The 17,440-nt window shown below is 47.4% G+C and overlaps 1 protein-coding gene across 7 annotated transcripts in view; it reads left to right on the forward strand.

Annotated features, from left to right (window-relative positions):
* The window catches only part of Phc2 (polyhomeotic homolog 2), a 108,924-nt gene that overhangs the window by 27,449 nt on the left and 64,035 nt on the right, over window positions 1–17,440 (forward strand). The window contains exon 1 of one of the 7 annotated variants that reach the window (XM_028855850.2): window positions 13,909–14,013. The exons of 5 other annotated variants lie outside the window; for them this stretch is intronic. The gene's annotated coding sequence lies outside the window, so the exon portion shown is untranslated. Of the gene's footprint in view, window positions 1–13,908; window positions 14,014–17,440 lie in introns of those variants that run through there. One more of the 7 variants, XM_028855847.2, reaches the window with a different exon arrangement.

Genomic DNA, 17,440 nt, shown 5'->3' on the forward strand with positions numbered 1-17,440 from the left:
TTCCACGGTGACCGTGACTCTTCTCTTTATAGGGGTATTTTTGTTGTTTGTCCCTAGGTGTCAACCGGCCTCTTTTATTGTTGTGACTGCTATTTTTGCAAAGAGGCATTTTAAAGTTAGTGTGAATGTGGTAAGAAGTATCCAGTCCCCCTGGTTTACACCTGCAGTCCTACAAATGGAGAGAGCCAAAGGGGCCATCGGCTGAGGGAGCCTCCATTAGGTTTGTGTGCAGAGCCTGGGTCCCCGACGGCACAGTCTGCACACCACCTTTCGTACAGAGTGAATCAGGCAGAAGAGTAGGTACATGTGACTGGAGCCGCCCTGGAATCTCACTGCTCTCTCCTGTGAAGCTGCCTTGCACACCCTTCTCTGGGCGCCTGCAGCCTGCAGGATCACCCCAAGAAGGCACCCTCAACTCTTACTGCACATGGCAGCTTCCAGAAGCAGCATGACCCTGCCCCATCCCACTGCTGCTCTCAGCCCATTCCTGACTCCGTTTCTTGTGGTCCCATGGAGTGACACTCTGGACCCACTGCACATGCTCCCTGAGAGTCATTCCCAAAGATGCCTGCTCTGGGGGAAGCAGCTAAGTCAGCCGAGGAAGATGAGGAATCACACCAGTCAGAGGGGAAGAGTCGGACATATTGAAAATGACATCAGTGCAGTGATCCCATGGGGATTAATACAAATTAAGCCCATATGTTTTTCCTGGAAATTCCACTCATTGCAGGCATCCATTTTTCTCTGTAATGGAGTGGGGGCAGGTGTTTCTCAGTCCATTCAGCAGCAGAGACAATTAAGCCTGGTTGGTCAGAGTGTCACAAAACCACCAAGTAGGCAGCAGACCTTCCAGGATATCCCCCACGTATGAAGGGATTATCGTGAGTTTTCCCTTTGAGCAGTCTTTCAAAATATTTTCATTTAGTTTGGGGGTGAGGTAATATAAAGATATGAGGACAGTGTGAAAATGGAGATTATTTCGTAGAAAACTGTCACTTGTTACGTATTCTACCGTTTCTGTTTCCTAGCAATCAGTTCAGCTCATTTACTGTGTGCCACGTATGTGTTCATGGGCGGACGCTCCTCTTCGTTCTGGGTGGTCAGAAGTTATGTACAAACCGAGTAGGACTGAGGGTGAGATCACAAGCATATAAACATGCCTGGTAACCAGTGAGGGTGGGGGAAGGGCGATCATAGCTAGTAGATAGAAAATTACTCTAGACTATTATTTTAATAACTTACGTTGGGTTTTTTCTTATTATAAAAACATGTTTTCAATTACAGAAGATTCAAAGGTTTAAAAAAGGCAAAGAAAACTTATCTCAGGACCCCTAGCATAGTGATATTAATTTTTATATCCTTCCAAACTTTTATCAGTACAAAATAAAAATCTTGTTTTATACTCCTTTATAGGCTGCATTTGTAACTTTCTGTGAACATTTTTGTGTCACTAACTGTCATAATACTCTATTTTGTAAAAGTACAGTCATGAATTTCCTAATGGTTAAGATGTAAACTTTAACATTTCTTCTCTTACAATAACTGTAAGGTACCTAATGTTTGTGAAAATCATGACTTTTTTTTTAAAGACAGAGTTTCTCTGTAGTCCTGGCTGTCCTGGAACTTGCTTTGTAGACCAGGCTGGCCTTGCCTCTGCCTCCCGAGTGCTGGGATTAAAGGCGTGCGCCACCACTGCCTGTCTTGATTTTTTTGGAGGGGGAGGCCTTCTCATCACCCAGTCTGAACTGGCCGCCCTGCTGCAGTGCCCTACGTAGTGATTGGTACTGTCTGACTTTTTCACTGCTCCCTGTCAGATGTAAAACACGCAGGAGCCTCCTCCTGCTCACCACTCTGTCCTGAAGTGCGCACAGTACGTTCTCAGTAAGTATCCAGGACTGAGATGCCCAGTCCTGCTTCAGTTACGGAGAGAAGGGCCCCAGAAATAGAGGAAAAAGTCAAAACAAAGTGAAGAAAAGCCAGGAACTACTTAAGGATCTATTATATTAAAATAGGAAGTGAAAAGAAGAGACAAGAAATGTGTGGAAATGGGCTCAAAAAGAGAAGGAAATACTTCAGTTATAAGTACTACTGTTATTTTGGGAAAACTCTTAATTAAAGGGAAGGAACTAATTGTATTGCTCCTTCTCTGTAGGGTACCTGAATTGCCAGATGTGAGTTTTTTTTCTAGTTTTTAGTTTTGTTGTTATGGTGGTTCTGGGTGTTTTGTTGTTTGTTGTTGTTGTTGTTGTTGTTGTTTTTGAGACAGGGTCTCACTTTGTAGCCCTGCCTAGCCTGGCTGGTCTTGAACTCACAGACATCCACGTGCTTTTCCCTTCCAAATGCTGAGAGCAAAGGCATGCTATTTTTTTTTTCCTTTTTTGAAACAAGAACGTTTTACATTTGCTTCTTCCTGTTTTTAAGTTTAAAGTTTATTTGCTCTCATTGTGTGTGAGTGGGGATGTCAGGGAACTGCTGACTCCATTCTGAGTCCTGCGGCCTTGGCTCTGCATTTTCTACATCTGCGCTGGTGAGTGAGGTTACAGGCCACCTGTCCTCCCTGCCCCCGCCCTGCCCCCACCCTGCCCCCACCCTGCCCTGCTCTACTTTTCTCTAAACTTTAGTGTCTAAAGCATGTGCTCTCACCTGATGTTCCTTTTCCATCTCCCCAACTAGAAATACAAGCTGCATAGGAAGGACCCCCGTTTTGTTCACCACCTCACCCCTCAGGACCTTGATGGATGAATGAACAGCAGGGTAGAGGGTTGTGACTGTCACCCCAAGGTGCGGGGACCCTCACGGTCTGTAGAGGAATGAGGTGTTCTGGAAAGAGTGATGTAGGGCTAACTGGGCATGGTGAGCTGGGGAAGTGGCTAGGACGGGAGCCTTGTGCAGTCCGTGTAGATCCTTGTGGTGAGGCCTGGAATAGTACAGCAGCAGAAGGAAGATGGATGGTGCCGTGGCGGGCCTTAAATCCTTCAGATGGGCTGCACTCAGTTGCTCCACACCCCCAATCCTCAACCTGCCACCCTGCCAGGCTGTGACATCGGACTCACATTAGTGGATCTTCCCCTCAGCCCCGTCTGTTTCTGCATTCTTGTTCTTCCCATGCGTGCTCTTGACCAGCATCTTTCTCATAACAAAATGCCATGTCCGCTCCTCACTTCTCAAGTAAACCACCAGTGGCCCATGGTGTTGTTTTCCCTTATTTGGTTTGGTATTTGAGACAAGATCTTGTAGTCTACCTGGCTTAGTATTCTCTATGCCCAGGTCAGCTCTGAACTCACAATAATACTCTTGCCTCAGCTTCCTAAGGGCAGGGATTACAGGCATGTACCATGCACCCAGCCCAGCCCTGGGTTATACTTTAAATCCAGACTTTGGTTTGTCGTTTAAATCTGGGCATGGTGCTACCTGCCTGTAACCCTACAACCAGGAAGCAGAGGCCGGAGGTCTGCCTGAAGTCTGAGGCCAGCCTGTGCTACACAGCAAGGTCCTGTCTCCAGAGAATCCTCAACCCTCCCCCACCAAAAAAGTAAAAATGAAAAAGATGTGATGCCAGTTCTCTTCTCATCCTCCCTCTTCTCCCACTCCCATTCCCCCCATGCTGAGGGAAAGTTCAGAAAAACCCACTTTTCAAATGTATACACCACTCTAACCAACACACAACTAAAATTGTTATTTTTACACTATAAAATGATTAATATTTGGACTTGAGTCTTTAGACAGTTTCCCTAAGAATATTACTTATCTACTATTTTTTTTTTTGTTTTTTAACTTTTTTTTTTTTTTTTTTTTTTTTTTTTTTTTTTTTGGTTTTTGTTTTCTAACTCACTTGTACCAGCTGCCTCCTGAACTCACAGAGATCATGTTGCTGTTGATTAAGCGTGCACACCGCTTTTTAACCACTTTTTTAATATAGAGAACAATGGAGTGATAATTCATTGAATCTTCTAATATCAGCAAGGATAGGCATCCTGAAGCACATTATTGTAGTGGATAGCTGTTTGAGCCATGCCCTGAAGCACCACCCCTAGTGAGGTAGCAGGTGGTTGTTATACCTGCCTATGACCTTGAGGTACATGGCCCTGGGGCATGGCCACTGGGGACCCTTGAGACCTGGGATGCATGTACACACACACTCTCTCTCTTTGCTACCTTATGGTGGGGCAAACTCCAAAGGCCCTGGTGGCCTCCACCCTCAGCCTCCATGGCTGCTGTAGCACACTTCCCATGCTTCCCTGCCTCTTTTATTTATTTATTTTTTTTTCGTTTTTTTGAGACAGGTTTTCTCTGTGTAGCTTTGTGCCTTTCCTGGATCTTGCTCTGTAGACCAGGCTGACCTCGAACTCACAAAGATCCACCTGGCTCTGCTTCCCGAGTGCTGGGATTAAAGGCGTGCACCACCACCATCCCGCTGTTCTTTTAAAATTCTCACCCTGCTCTCAGAGCCTGCTCCCTGCCACCCCACAGCTTTTTCCCCTCCAGACCTGCTAGCTCAGTCAGGAGAGCATGTGACTCTTAATCTCAGGGTTGTGCGTTTGTGCCCCATATTGGGTGCCAAGTTTTGGGATAAAATTGCTAGCTATCCATGGAGCCTGCTTAATGAGCAAAGGAATTTATTTGGGGGTTAACTCACAAGACAGAATAAAGGAATTTGTTGCAGGATCGTGGAAGAGTGAGGCATGTTCCAACACGGTTCTCTGGCAAGTTCTGCCCTGGTCCGTACCAGCATCCAAAACCACAAGGTAGCAGAGAGAGTGTGTGTACATGCATCCAAGGTGTTAAGGGTCCCCCAGTGGCCATGCCCCAGGAGCATGTACCTCGAGGTCATAGGCAGGTGTAACAGCTACCTGCTACCTTTCTAGGAGCAGTGCTTTAGGACATGGCTCAAACAGCCATCCCCTACACATTATTCCAGCTTAAATCCTACCAGCCAACAGTATATCTTCCCATGTCAACATGTAGGATTCTAATTAGCACTGGTACAGAATAACCCATTATGTATGTGCATGTGTATGTGTGTATATATGTGTGTACAGTTGTATGTGTGCAGATATGTGTTGCATGTGTGTATGTGTGCAGGTGTGTATATGTGCATGTGTGTGTGCATGTGTGTGTGTGCACAGATGTGTGTACGTGGATGTGTGTATGCAGATATTTATGTGCAGTTGTGTCGTGTGTGTGTGTGTGTGTGTGTGTGTGTGTATGACATAACAGCAGCATGAGCTCTGCCTGTCTTGGGATGATGCTTCACCACCTGCTGAGAGACTTTAGGCCGGTTTCTTAATCTCAGTGATCTCATTTTCTTCATTCACAACATAGACAGAGTAACAGAATTGGCTTGAAGATGAGATGATCTGTGGGAGCCTCGGAGCCTCCCTGCTGCCCAGTGAGTGCTCAGTCATGCTACTACACGCTGTTCTCCTCCTCTCACATTGCTGTTAGTGTTTGGACTGGCTCCAAGTGTCTGCTGTGACAGTGTTGCGATGAGCGCCCCTGTATATTTGTGGGGCCGGGGAAGGGCTCCGCAGGGAAGCCCTCACTGCTCACGCATGCGTTCCACCCACACCCTGTGTGGAGCTGTGAGCAGTAACATTCATCTTTGCTCCCAGCTCCTACAGTGAGGCAGGAGGCGGAGTCAGGGACACCCCAGCAGCTCGTGGCCCAGCTAGCCTGGTGTACACAACAATAAACAACAAAAATACCTTGTTTCAAACAAGGTGGAAACCAAGGAACGGCTCCCAAGATGTACTGTGACCTCCATACATGGACCACGACATATCCATGTCCCCCAACATAGACACACATGCATATCATATATAGACACATATTCTGCACATACACATATGTGCGTGCATGCCTGTGTGTGTGTTAGTGTGTGCACACACAGTTTCGTGTGCTCTGTATCCTTTAATGTAAATTCTTGAAGAGGAGGTTCTTAGGTCAAAGGACATATATGTAGCAGGAATCTTAAAAGTTCTTATTAATAAAATCAAACCCAAGGCGAGTTATTGGGGTCCATGCTGGTAGATCAGAGAGACAGAACAAGCCACGGCTATCTCACCTCGCCGGATCCTCAGCTGGTCTTGTCTCCTCAGACTGGAGGCCTCTGAGTCCTCATCCGGAATGGGTCTCAGCTGAATTACTGCTCCAAAGCCTGAATGCTTAACCAACCCAAATCTTAACCAGCCAAATGCTCTACCAGCCAAATGCCTCTAGTTTCTGGTCCTCACGCCTTATATATCTTTTTGCTTTCTACCACCACTCCCTGGGATTAAAGGCTGGCTTTCTGGGATTAAAGGCGTGTCACCATGCTTGACTGTTTCCAATGTGGCCTTGAACTCACAGAGATCCAGAGGGATTTCTATCTCTGGAATGCTAGGATTAAAGGTGTGAGTGCCACCATTTTCTAGCCTTTGTATCTAGTGGCTGTCTGTTCTCTGACCCCAGATAAATTTATTAGAGTACACAATATTTTGGGGAACACAATACCACCACACATATACCTACAAATATTTATTGCCAAATTTCTCTTTAAAACTGGTATTCCGCCGGGCGTTGGTGGCGCACGCCTTTAATCCCAGCACTCGGGAGGCAGAGCCAGGCGGATCTCTGTGAGTTCGAGGCCAGCCTGAGCTACCAAGTGAGTTCCAGGAAAGGCGCAAAGCTACATAGAGAAACCCTGTCTCGAAAAACCAAAAACAAACAAACAAACAAAAAAAAACAAAACAAAACAAAAAAAAAAACTGGTATTCCGAATCAAACTTCTTACCAGTAGTTTAGGGAGCATTTTACCCACCTCACCTCAACCCTGGCTACTAACACATTTCTAAACTGTTTCCATGCTCAGTTATTTTGTTTTGCTTCTCTTTAAATATGAGTAAAGCTAATACTTCCACAGAGGAAATATCTGTCTTTCTTCACAGTGATAAGCTCCTGCTCCTATCCCTTGACTGTTTTCCTGCTAAATCATCTTTTCATTGCTTTTTCCTGAGCTCTCAACGCCTTAAAGATAAGAAGGCTGTCAACCGTTTTCAGAAACTTGGTGACTGTGAAGTCGGATATAACTCAGTTACACATGTTATTTTGTAAACAGTGTAGAGCTTCCGCTTGCTTTTCTGTCTCAGTTTGTCCGGGCTATTCCCACCAAGCCTTTCTCTGGGTCACAGTCTGTGCCTCTGTTGTGTATTCCCCTACTCCCCGCCCCCCCTAAAACCTCCCCCTCATTCCATCGGGCCAGCTTCTCTGCCAGACTCAGTGACTGGTGTGACAGCCTCACTGTAGCAGTTTCCAGGGGAGACTGAGTCACAGCCCTAAGACATAAACCACACACTGGATCTTTACACCTAGAAAGTAAGACTGCTTGAGCAGATCTAAGCAGGCTCTGTGCATATGTCCAAACCAAGATGCTCAGGTCCGGTACAGAGGCCACATGGCTCCCTGCTTGTGTGGCTGCTGTCGGGAACACTTAAAACTGGGCACGGGGCTGTCTGGTGCCCACTCACCTGCTCCTGGGAATTGTCCCAAATGGGAAGGGCAATGATGAGAATGTGACTGGAATACTGTGCTTGTGAGCTCACTGTCTGAAATAACTCACATGCCTTTGGGGGAGGGTCTGCTGTGGTCCGGTTAGTCCACACACATCTGCTTCAAATCCCATGCTTCTTCAAGGGATGCGGGTTCCTCTGGGGTTGAGAAGATTCAGGTGGTACAGTGTCTCACCCCAGGTACCCACACTGCTCTGCTGCACTGTTCACATGATCCGACTGTGATAGGACCAATGATACATTCGTTCTTACAGTTTTGTTATGATCACTGAAGGCAGACTGGCTTTTTCCCCTAACACCTGAGCATCTCCAAGTGAGGCTGTCAAGATAACTGAATTTGCCCCCAAAACACTTCCTAGTCAATGTCTGGGGACAGAGCTCCTCCAGCCAGCTGTATGCACTATTCAGAGGCAGTCCTGGGAATCTGGTGTCTATCTTCGTGTGTTTTCTAGTTCTGAAAATGTCACATAGTCCTGGAAGCCCCTGGAAAAGGGACTCAGAGGAGACCAGGCCCCTGGGGCAACAGGTGTCCAGAAACCATGGGCCATCAGACAGATGTGTGCCTGTCATCTGAGTGAGCCATTGCCCAGCTGAAGAGGGAGTGCCCTTTGCTCAAGTTGTATCTGTTACTTGTGTTCTAGGCAGAGGATACTGTGGTGTATAAGCCCAAACACTTTCTTAAAACATAGGCAACTTAGAAAATAAAGAAAAGCATGAGAAAATAAAAATTCTGAAGTAACTCTGTTGCCCAAAGCAGCTTTTCTTAACATTTAGAATGGATGCCCTCAGCTGAGCTGTGTATTAAGTAATGCATGCTTAGCAAAGTGGGGCAGTGTTATACACACTGTTTGTAGCCACCTTGATGCTCTTCTATTTTTACTGGTTATTTCAACTTCTTGGTGGGGGGAAGGTCGGGACGGGGAGCTCTGTGTGTGTGTGTGTGTGTGTGTGTGTGTGTGTGTGTGTGTGTTTCTTCCTATGGGGTGGGGTGCACACGAGTGTGAGGGTAAGTGTACTTAGGTCTACGCACTTATGGTGACAGAGGTCAGCCTCACGTGTTGTTCCTCAGGCGCCACCCACCTTCTTGTTTGTTTTTAAGAGCACTGGTGTTTTGTCATGGGTGTTGTGTCCTCTGGAACTGGAAGTTACAGACAGTTGTGAGCTGCCATGTGGGTGCTGGGAATTGAACCCAGGTCCTCTGGAAGAGCATTGACTGCTCTTAACCGCTGAGCCATCTCTCCAGCCCCCGACTTTGTTTTTTGAGGCAGAGTCGATCACCTGGACCTGGTGCTCACCGCTTAGACTAGGGCTAGTTGGCCAGTGAGCTCCGGGGACCCACACCCATCTCTGCCTCCCCGCTGGTGCACCGACGTGCCCTGCATTTTTGTGCAAGGTGCTGGGGATCGAACTTGGTCCTCACCCTTGCACAGTGAGCACTTCGCCCACGGAGTGACCGCCCCAGCCCTGGACAGTTCCAACTCTGTAAAGCCCGCCCCTCCCTTTCAGTGTGACCTCGTGGTGGAGAGGTGGGACATAAATCATGCTTACACTTTATGTTACTGAACACTTTGCCAAGCATCCCCACCCCAGTGAGGAAGCCACCTACCCCTGCTTCCCCGATGAGCAGAGCCAGGGTTTTATCTCTGCACCCAGCACCAGGTGTCCCCAGGTTCCTGTGTGGCCTCGAGGTCCCTGGTAGTGGTTACTGCGGACTTAATGCCTTGATGAGCTCTGCCGAGTGGCAGGGCCCCAGGATAAGTGCCCTAAATACATTCACGCTCCATCTTTGCCATGACCCAGGGAGCTGGGTGCTTGTACCCCTGTTCCCCAAACCAAGAAACCGAAGCTCAGAGAGGCTCAGTGCTTGAGAGGACCCAGCTGGTAAGAGGCCAGGCAGATGTCCCAGGGCTGGCCTCCTGACCCCGCACTTCTCGGAACACGAGAGCAGAGTGGTGCCCTCCACCCCAGCCTTGGAGGCCAGTTCCGTGGGGTTGCCTCATGTGGGGCCCGTGGGAGGGAAGCTGCCTCTGTCAGCAGGCAGAGCTTGCCTGCTCCAAAGCTGACTGGCTCTGAAGGAGTTCCCCCTGCAGCTACATGGGGAGGTGGAAGGCTTCTTCTATGAGTCTCCTCCCTCCCTCCATGGAGGCTTCCTGGCTGGAACAGCACTTGGTGTCAGAAAGAGGCCACCGGCCTTAACAGGCCACATCTATTTTCATTTACCTTCTGAAAGAAGATTAAGGAGAAAATTCAATTTTGCCTAATGCCTCCCCCCAAATGGCTAATTTATATGCTAATTAGCGAGATAGGGATCGATGAAACTGGTAATCAATATGATATCCCGGGCACCAGTAATGAAACTCATTTGAGGATGCACCACTAGTGGAAATGAAGCAATTACAACGGAATAAATGGGGCAGCTCGGGGAGCAGGGGCCCCACAGTGCACTTGACTGTGTTAGCCCCCCCCCCTTAGGCCGCCCCGACTCTTCCGCCCCGTGAGAATCACTATCCATTCAGACCCTTCATGGCGCCACACATGGGTTTCTTCTTCTCTGAGGGTCAGACCCTGTACTGCTCTGTGGCTACTGGTGGGGAGTGTGTGTGGGTTGTGGGGGGGGGTGCATAAAATGGCAGTGTCTGAAAGACCAGTGGCGGGGCCGTGGAGCTAGATGGAGCTCCCTAAGCCGTACTGACGTCAGGGCTGCCATGCCTGCTCAGTTTGGCATAAGGAGTTTTATTCAGAGAGAAGTATATTAAGCACATTACTCAGATGCTTCAAAAAACTGTCTCAATTTCAAATGTGTCACCTCACGAGGCCACATGTTAAATGACATGCAGAAGTCCAGAGCAAAACAGGCCGTAGTTTCCACATGGCATAGCCTGACTCCAGGAAGTTTTATTTCAGCCCGAGCATTGGTTGCCGGCTTCTGTGTAGGTCCTGGGGGCTGAGGGGTGACTGCTGTCACCTCTGGAGGTAGACGAGCTTAATGTTACTCAGTTCACACTCATCAACACACATTGCCCAAAAATGTTCTTTACCCGGTGACCGTAAATTCACTGGATCACCTTGGAGATTTCCTTATGAAAATGTTTAGATGCATTGGAAAGTCTCAAAGCTTGTACAGTGGATATTAGATGTGTTATTAGACGTGTCCTATCTAAATTCTACAACTAACATTTACCAGATTAGCACCATTACTTAACTATCAAATTACCCATCCTTCTATCCATTCATTGATATCCCTTTTAAGGACATATTTCAGCCAGGCTAGTGGCGCATGCCTTTAATACCAGCACTAGGAAGACAGGCAGGTGGGTCTCTGTGAATTCAAGGCCAGGCGGGTCTACAAAGTGAGTTCCAGGACAGCATTTCAGGATGTGCGAGGGGGGGGGGGAGCATTATTTTTTTTTTTTTTTTTTTTTTTTTTCTAGAGTTTTTGTTAGTTTCCTGGATCATGCCAGGGTTACTCAGAGAAACCCTGTGCCAAAAGAGAGAAAGGGGGGGGGACATTATTTCAAATAAGTTGCAGAACTCTGAGCACTTCATCCCTGAACAGTTCGGCAGAGTTCAGGTTTTGTGGGTTCTTTTCTTTTGAGGTGAAATTTACATACAATTAAATACTCCAATCTGAAGAGCTTCGTTCTCTAAGCCTGACAGGCGCCTACACTGAGTGATAGAACCCCGGTCAGCACCACCGCAGACACTCCCTGCACCTCAAACGCTTTGCAGGAGCCACCACGGTCTGATTTTTTTTTTTTCTGCCACAGAGACTCATATAAATGGAACATCTCTTCTTTTCTTCATGTTGGCATCTTCGAGCTCCCCTCAAAACTAAAGTTTCCAGTGGTCACCCTAGTTGCTGTAGAGCATTAGAAGTTAACCCTCCTGGGAATTGTATTTTTGTGCCCATTTAATGATCCTTACTAAACAAACCCTTAACATCTGTGTGTCCTTTCATTTGTGACAGTAGTTTTAGATAATTACTTTATTATCTCTGTGTATGCATGGGAGCCAGCAGTGTGTGGGTGTCCAAGGAGGACAAAGGTCGATCACCTGGAGTTAGATCACTTAACATGAGTTCTGGAACTGATCTTGGGTCTTCTGGAAGAGCGGTGTGGTGTGTGCGTGCGCTTAACCTCTGAGCCATCTCTCCAGCCCCCATTCTAGGATTCTTGGTCTTCTCCCATGTTGTGCTGATCAATGGTTTGTTCATTGATGTGTAGTGTTCCCTTGCATAAGTATACAAGATTGTGGTTGATGTCGAGGAGGCTACTATGAACACAATTGGCCAAGACTTCTTATGAAAATCTGTTTTCATTTGCTTAAGTCAATTTCTAGGATGGAATTTCTGGCTTATGGGGTCATTCTGAGTGTTTCATTTTTGTAGGAAATTGAGCACTTTATGGAGAGTAGAACCATGATTATGGAGGCTGGCAAGGGCCTGGGAGGGGGGGCGAGTCGTGGTTTAATGAGTATGAGAGAACAGGTAGAAGAAGGGGTTAAGTTCTTGTGCCCCACAGCTTGGTTGGGTGACCGTAGTTAACAGTGGTTTATTCTCTGTTCCAAAAGACCTCAGAGAGAGAATTTTGAATGTAAGAAACAGTACATATTTGAGGTGACAGTTCTACCAGTCACCTTGATTTGATGTGAACAGAACTTACACTGTACCCCATAAATATGTATAATTATTACATGTCAACTACAAACTTTTAAAATTGAAAGAAATTGCCAGTCTTTTTTCCAAAGTGAGCTGTGCTATTCCCAAGAGGCTTTTTAAGAAGTAATGCCCCTGAGGGCTGGAGAGACAGCTCAGAGGATAAAGTGCCTGCACCCACATAACCCCTGCTGTGGTATGCATCTGTAAGCCGGCTTGGGAGGTCAGATGGCAGAGGCAGTCCATTGGCTAGCCAGCCTGGTCACATCGATGTGTTCTGGGCTCATCGCGAAACCCTGCCTGAGAAGACACAGGGTGAGGAGCAGTGGAGGAAGACATTCAACTCCACCACTAGCCTCCACATGCAGGACCACACACAACTATGGAAACCCACATGTACATACACCACACAGCTCCTACACACAACACGCTCACACACAATGGGGATTGCTGCCCCCCCCAAAAAATTTATTTTTTAAAAGGCTTATTTTGTTTTTGTGAATGTTTTACCTGAATGTGTGTGTGTGTGTGTGTGTGTGTGTGTGTGTGTGTGTGTGCACTATGTGTGTGTGTGTGTCTGGTGCTGCCAGAAGAGGGCACCAGATCCCCTGGAACTAGAGTTAAAGAGGACTGTGAGCTGCCATGTAGGTGCTGGGAATCAAACCTGGGTCCTCTGTAAGAACAGCCAGTGCTCTTAGCCGCTGAGCCATGGATGAATGAGTGAATGAATAAGTGACCGAATGAATGAATTGGTGTCCAGGCCCAGGCATTTCTGCTGTGGTCACCTGCAGGTTTAATGGACAGTGGTGCTGGGAGGCACTGAAGGGTCAGCATTGATTCAAGCGACAGCCTTTCATATGTCATCACAGTTTGCTTTTTTTATGACTTTTTTTCACTTTGAAAAATAGCCTTCTGTGGCTGTTTCCCTTTATTCTCTTTTACTTTTATTAGATCTTGGGAGTATTCTAGACTTACTGAGGATCACAGCACAGACCTGCCTGTCGGTCCCCTGATTTGACACTTGACCTGTGTAATTTGGGGCAAGTTACAAATTGAATTCCAGGGTTATAAGGATAAAAATACCTGACTCAGAATTTTCTGGAATTTGAGAACTAGGGTAAGAAAAGACTTTTCCAACAGCAAACGAAGGAGATTCTTAGGTTCCAAAATCTGGCTGTGGATGGTGAGGCTGTGGACATGCAGACCCTGGGGAATTGTCACCGCCCTTTGGAGTACAGCAGTCTCTTGGACTGTGAACGGGTGAACATTCATCCCTCCATAGACAAACCCACTGCATGAGACTGCTCTGCCTTGCTGGGAAGCAAGCAAGGGGTCTCTGGGGTCAGTGGGCTCTGGACCAGATCATCAGCTTTGCTGCTCAGCCACTCTCCCAAGTTTTGGGCCCCAGGATTTTCTCTGGAGAACTATGCTTTCTGCACCAGGCAGAAGGGTAAGTGTGGAGATCAGATGGCCTGCACTCTCACACACGTGCCTGGCTCCAGTAGTCCCCCCTTTGGGTTGGTTGTGTTCTGTAATGTGTCCCCTGAGAAGACAGACTAAGCAGCCTGTGTTACCCTGCAATTTCTCCAAACTATTTGCATGAAATACTGCAGACAAAAAGCAAGGCCCCTGATTGGCTGTTGCTAGGTAACAACATAATCATCAGGAAATTAGGCTGTCCTCCCCCCCCCCAACCCAGAGTATGTGTGTGATTGCAGCGTTGTGCAGGAGGAGAGAGGGAGTGGAACAAAGAGAGATAAATGGGATGGTCTTGAAGGCGGGGACACCACAGCCACAAACCTGCACCCCACGGTAGGACAATCTGCTTTGGGTTGGGCCCTTTATGCAGTCAAGCCAATATTGGTCCATTTTCCTTTTTTTTCCTCTCTCTCTCTCTCTTGAATTTTTTTTTTTCTAATTTTTCCGTAAGAACAGCAAAGCTGGCAGGGCCCTGCAGACAGCGCAGACAGAAGCTATGGGAGCAACTTTGACATTTGGAGTGATTTATAGGTGCAGAAGGTGGTGTCTCGTGTGCGGATGACTGAGGGTGAACAAGGAATGTGTCTAGAAAGGAAGAATCCGTTCGCATGGCTTCTAGAGTGTCTGCAAAAACCAGAACGTGGGAAAGTGCATGTGGATGAGGCATGTGGCAGAGAAAACAAGCATGCTGTGGAATGTGGAGGGGAGGTCTTCAAGCTGAAGTTTGGAGCTGGCTCTTTAACTCCACCAGTGTCCTGCTCAGCCAGGCAGTCCTCAGCCTGTCCCTCTGCCGGGTTAGACTTTCAGGTGGATGAGGGGTGTGTGTGTGTGTGTGTGTGTGTGTGTGTGTACATGCACGCACGCACATGTGTATGTGTGCACACAACTGAAGCACCTAGTTCATTTTTAAGATTGTGTCCAAGCATAACAGTGGGTAGAGCCTGGCAAGGACCATTCTTGGATGAGTCTGAGGTCTGATGTTAGTGCAGAGCGCCTTCCTTTCATGGTAACCCCAGGTGGCTTCCCCACCCCCCTTGCCTCGTCCTCCTTTTCAGTTCCCCAGCAATGACCCTGCCCTTCCACTAGACCCTCCAAAGCCTTGCTGCATACCTCATTGGCTTGCTACGACCCTAGGCGAGCTAATTGCCTTTTGCCATTCATTGTCTATCAGATTAATGACTTCTTGTGTGTGTGGATGCCCACAGTCCTCGGAGATGCCTCTGTGTGCTCACTCTGACTCCTTTCTCCCCGACTCCTCTCTGAGCACCACATCTGGGTTTTGTTTGTGTGTTTGTTTGTTTGTAACCTAGAAGTGCTGCCCTTAGCTCTAACTGATCAAAGGCAGATCACATAGGAGCTGTTTTGTGGGCGTGGCTTAAAATATGCAAATATTTGAGGAACCAGACGGGATGAGTGTCAACATCCCAGATGCTGAAGGGAAGATCCTTCCAGACACGCCCCCCACAAAGCCTTGCCCAAGGAGACTCGGAGCCTTCCTGAGAGGGAGGAGCCTCCCTTAGCTGCAGGACTCAACATCCCTCTCTGGTGTCTCACAAAGCCTCTTGTCCCAGATGGTGGCTCCCCTTATCTCTTGGGTCTTGGTTCATCATCCCAGCTTGCTCACGCAGTCTCTCTCCGTCTTGGCCCCCGGACAGCCACATCTGAACTCTGGGGGTGGGACTAGGCAGTGGTTTGACTCTCCAGGTGATGCTGATGCACGCTGAAGTCTGAGAACCACTGTGGACCAGAAAGTTGGTGTTTTCTTTTAGCTCCTAGATGACAGTGACCACCCAGAAAACTTCTGCTCTGCTACTAGCCGGGTGATGTGTAACAACAGCATGACCTCCATCTAGAGTGAGCCATCCTTCATGGCTCCAGTGTCCCTGAAAAACCCTCCTGAAACAAAACTTGAGCCGATTGAACTAAAAGCTAGCTTACACACCTTGCGAAGAGCCTTTGGGCTGAATAATAGGACTCAGGCTTTTAAATGGAAGGCAGGCTGAAAGGGGATATTCAATAGAGACTGCTCATGGCCTATGAAGCTTAACTTACACACTACCTGGCCCTTTGTAGGAAAAACAGCCTCACTTCCTAACCCCTGTTAAGTTTATGGGTTCATCTTGTTTCATGTCTTCCATGTTAATCTCCTCAAGCGCAGAGTCAATCACTTTTTTCCATCCAGTACCAAGTACATGAAGAGTGTTTAATAAATAAGGAAGAAATGAATGAGTTAGTGGGAGAGTGAGCTGCTTGGATGGTCGATGAAAGAAATCAGCTCTCCTGCTGGGCTGCTTCTTGGCTGCCCCATCCATGAGATAGTAATGGTAATTGCCAACCCTGTAAGTGGATGGTGAGCATCAGGGAGTTCATACTAATAGACGTTTCCCTTTTCATTGTTAAGTAAAACCAGTTAGGTCTTGCCCTGCACCTTGAAAAACAAACACTGTATTAACCTTTAAAGCATTCCTATATGGCAGAGCTAGAAACCGTAGAGGCTCACAGCGTGTTCAGGTGCGTTCCTGGAGTCCGGCAAAGGAGTCATATAACACCAGTGTTGGAGGAGCTCCTGAGGACACTGCCCTGTAAACTACACCTCCCTGGAGTGCCCAGCTCTGCTCAGACATCTTCATGGGGAGAAACAGGGCCACGCAAGAAGATGCCCCCTTCTGCTTCCTAACCACCCCAGTCTCCCTTCATTTCCATCCTGGAGACCTCAGTCACATGACTGCTTACGATTTATAACTATGAAAAAAGAAGTAGGGTAGAGTCAGACTTGACAAGAAAGGGTGAAATGTTGGTTCTACCCATTTGGATCCATTCTCCTACTGAGAGTAGGGGGGTGCTCCAGAGTATAGGAAGCTGGACACAGTCTGGTGATCTCGGCAAAGCCAACAGATGTGCTAAGAGAGGAAAAGCTGGTGGTCTCAGTAGATCACAGGCTTACTGGACATGTAGGAATGTTAATTGCAATTAAAGGCCATTATTTGGGACAAATGAGGATGAAGAGTCCTAAGAGGTAGACCTAAGAATTCTGAAATATTAATTTATTTGCTTAATTTTTAAAGATTTGCTTTTCAAAAAAAGTATGTATATGTTTGTGTGTGTTGTTTTGTTTACATATGTGTTTGTGCACCATATATGTGTCTGGTCCCCACAGAGGCCAGAAGAAGATATCAAATCCCCTGGAACTGGAGTTGCGATGTGAGCTGCCATGTGGGTGCAGAACCCAGGTCCTCGGGAAGAACAGACAGTGCTCTTAATCACTGAGCCATCTCCCCAGCCCTAATTTTTTTTTTTTTTTTAATTTTTGAGACAGGATCTCATGTATCACAGGTTGGCAATGAACTCTCAGGAGCCAAGACAGTTGATGTGGTTCTGGGGTTCGAACCCTGGGCTTTCTGAATGTTAGGCAAGTGCTCTACCAACTGAGCCACACCCTCTGCCCCCTAGAGTTGCTTTGTGATTCCAGGGCTTGGTTGACTGGCATGAGTAGGACCAAGCAGAGCAGGAGAAAGCCCCTTCAGATGGATATCCGAGTCTTTACCAAGTGGGCTAAACCAAAGTAGGAAGAGGCTGCAAGGACCGTAGAGGAAGGAAGCCCTTATTTCAAGCTATCTGCCTGTTTGCAGTGTAATGTGCAGTAGCTTTTGTACAAACCCCTTGAGAGCTGACAACCCAGGCACTGTGTGAGAAGTTATCCTGAGAAGAGCGCTTACTGAGCACTCTCCACTCTGGAATCGGATGTACAGCAAGCACCAAG

This window comes from Peromyscus leucopus, chromosome 2 (genome assembly GCF_004664715.2).
Source record: "Peromyscus leucopus breed LL Stock chromosome 2, UCI_PerLeu_2.1, whole genome shotgun sequence".
In the NCBI taxonomy this organism is placed as follows: domain Eukaryota; kingdom Metazoa; phylum Chordata; class Mammalia; order Rodentia; family Cricetidae; genus Peromyscus; species Peromyscus leucopus.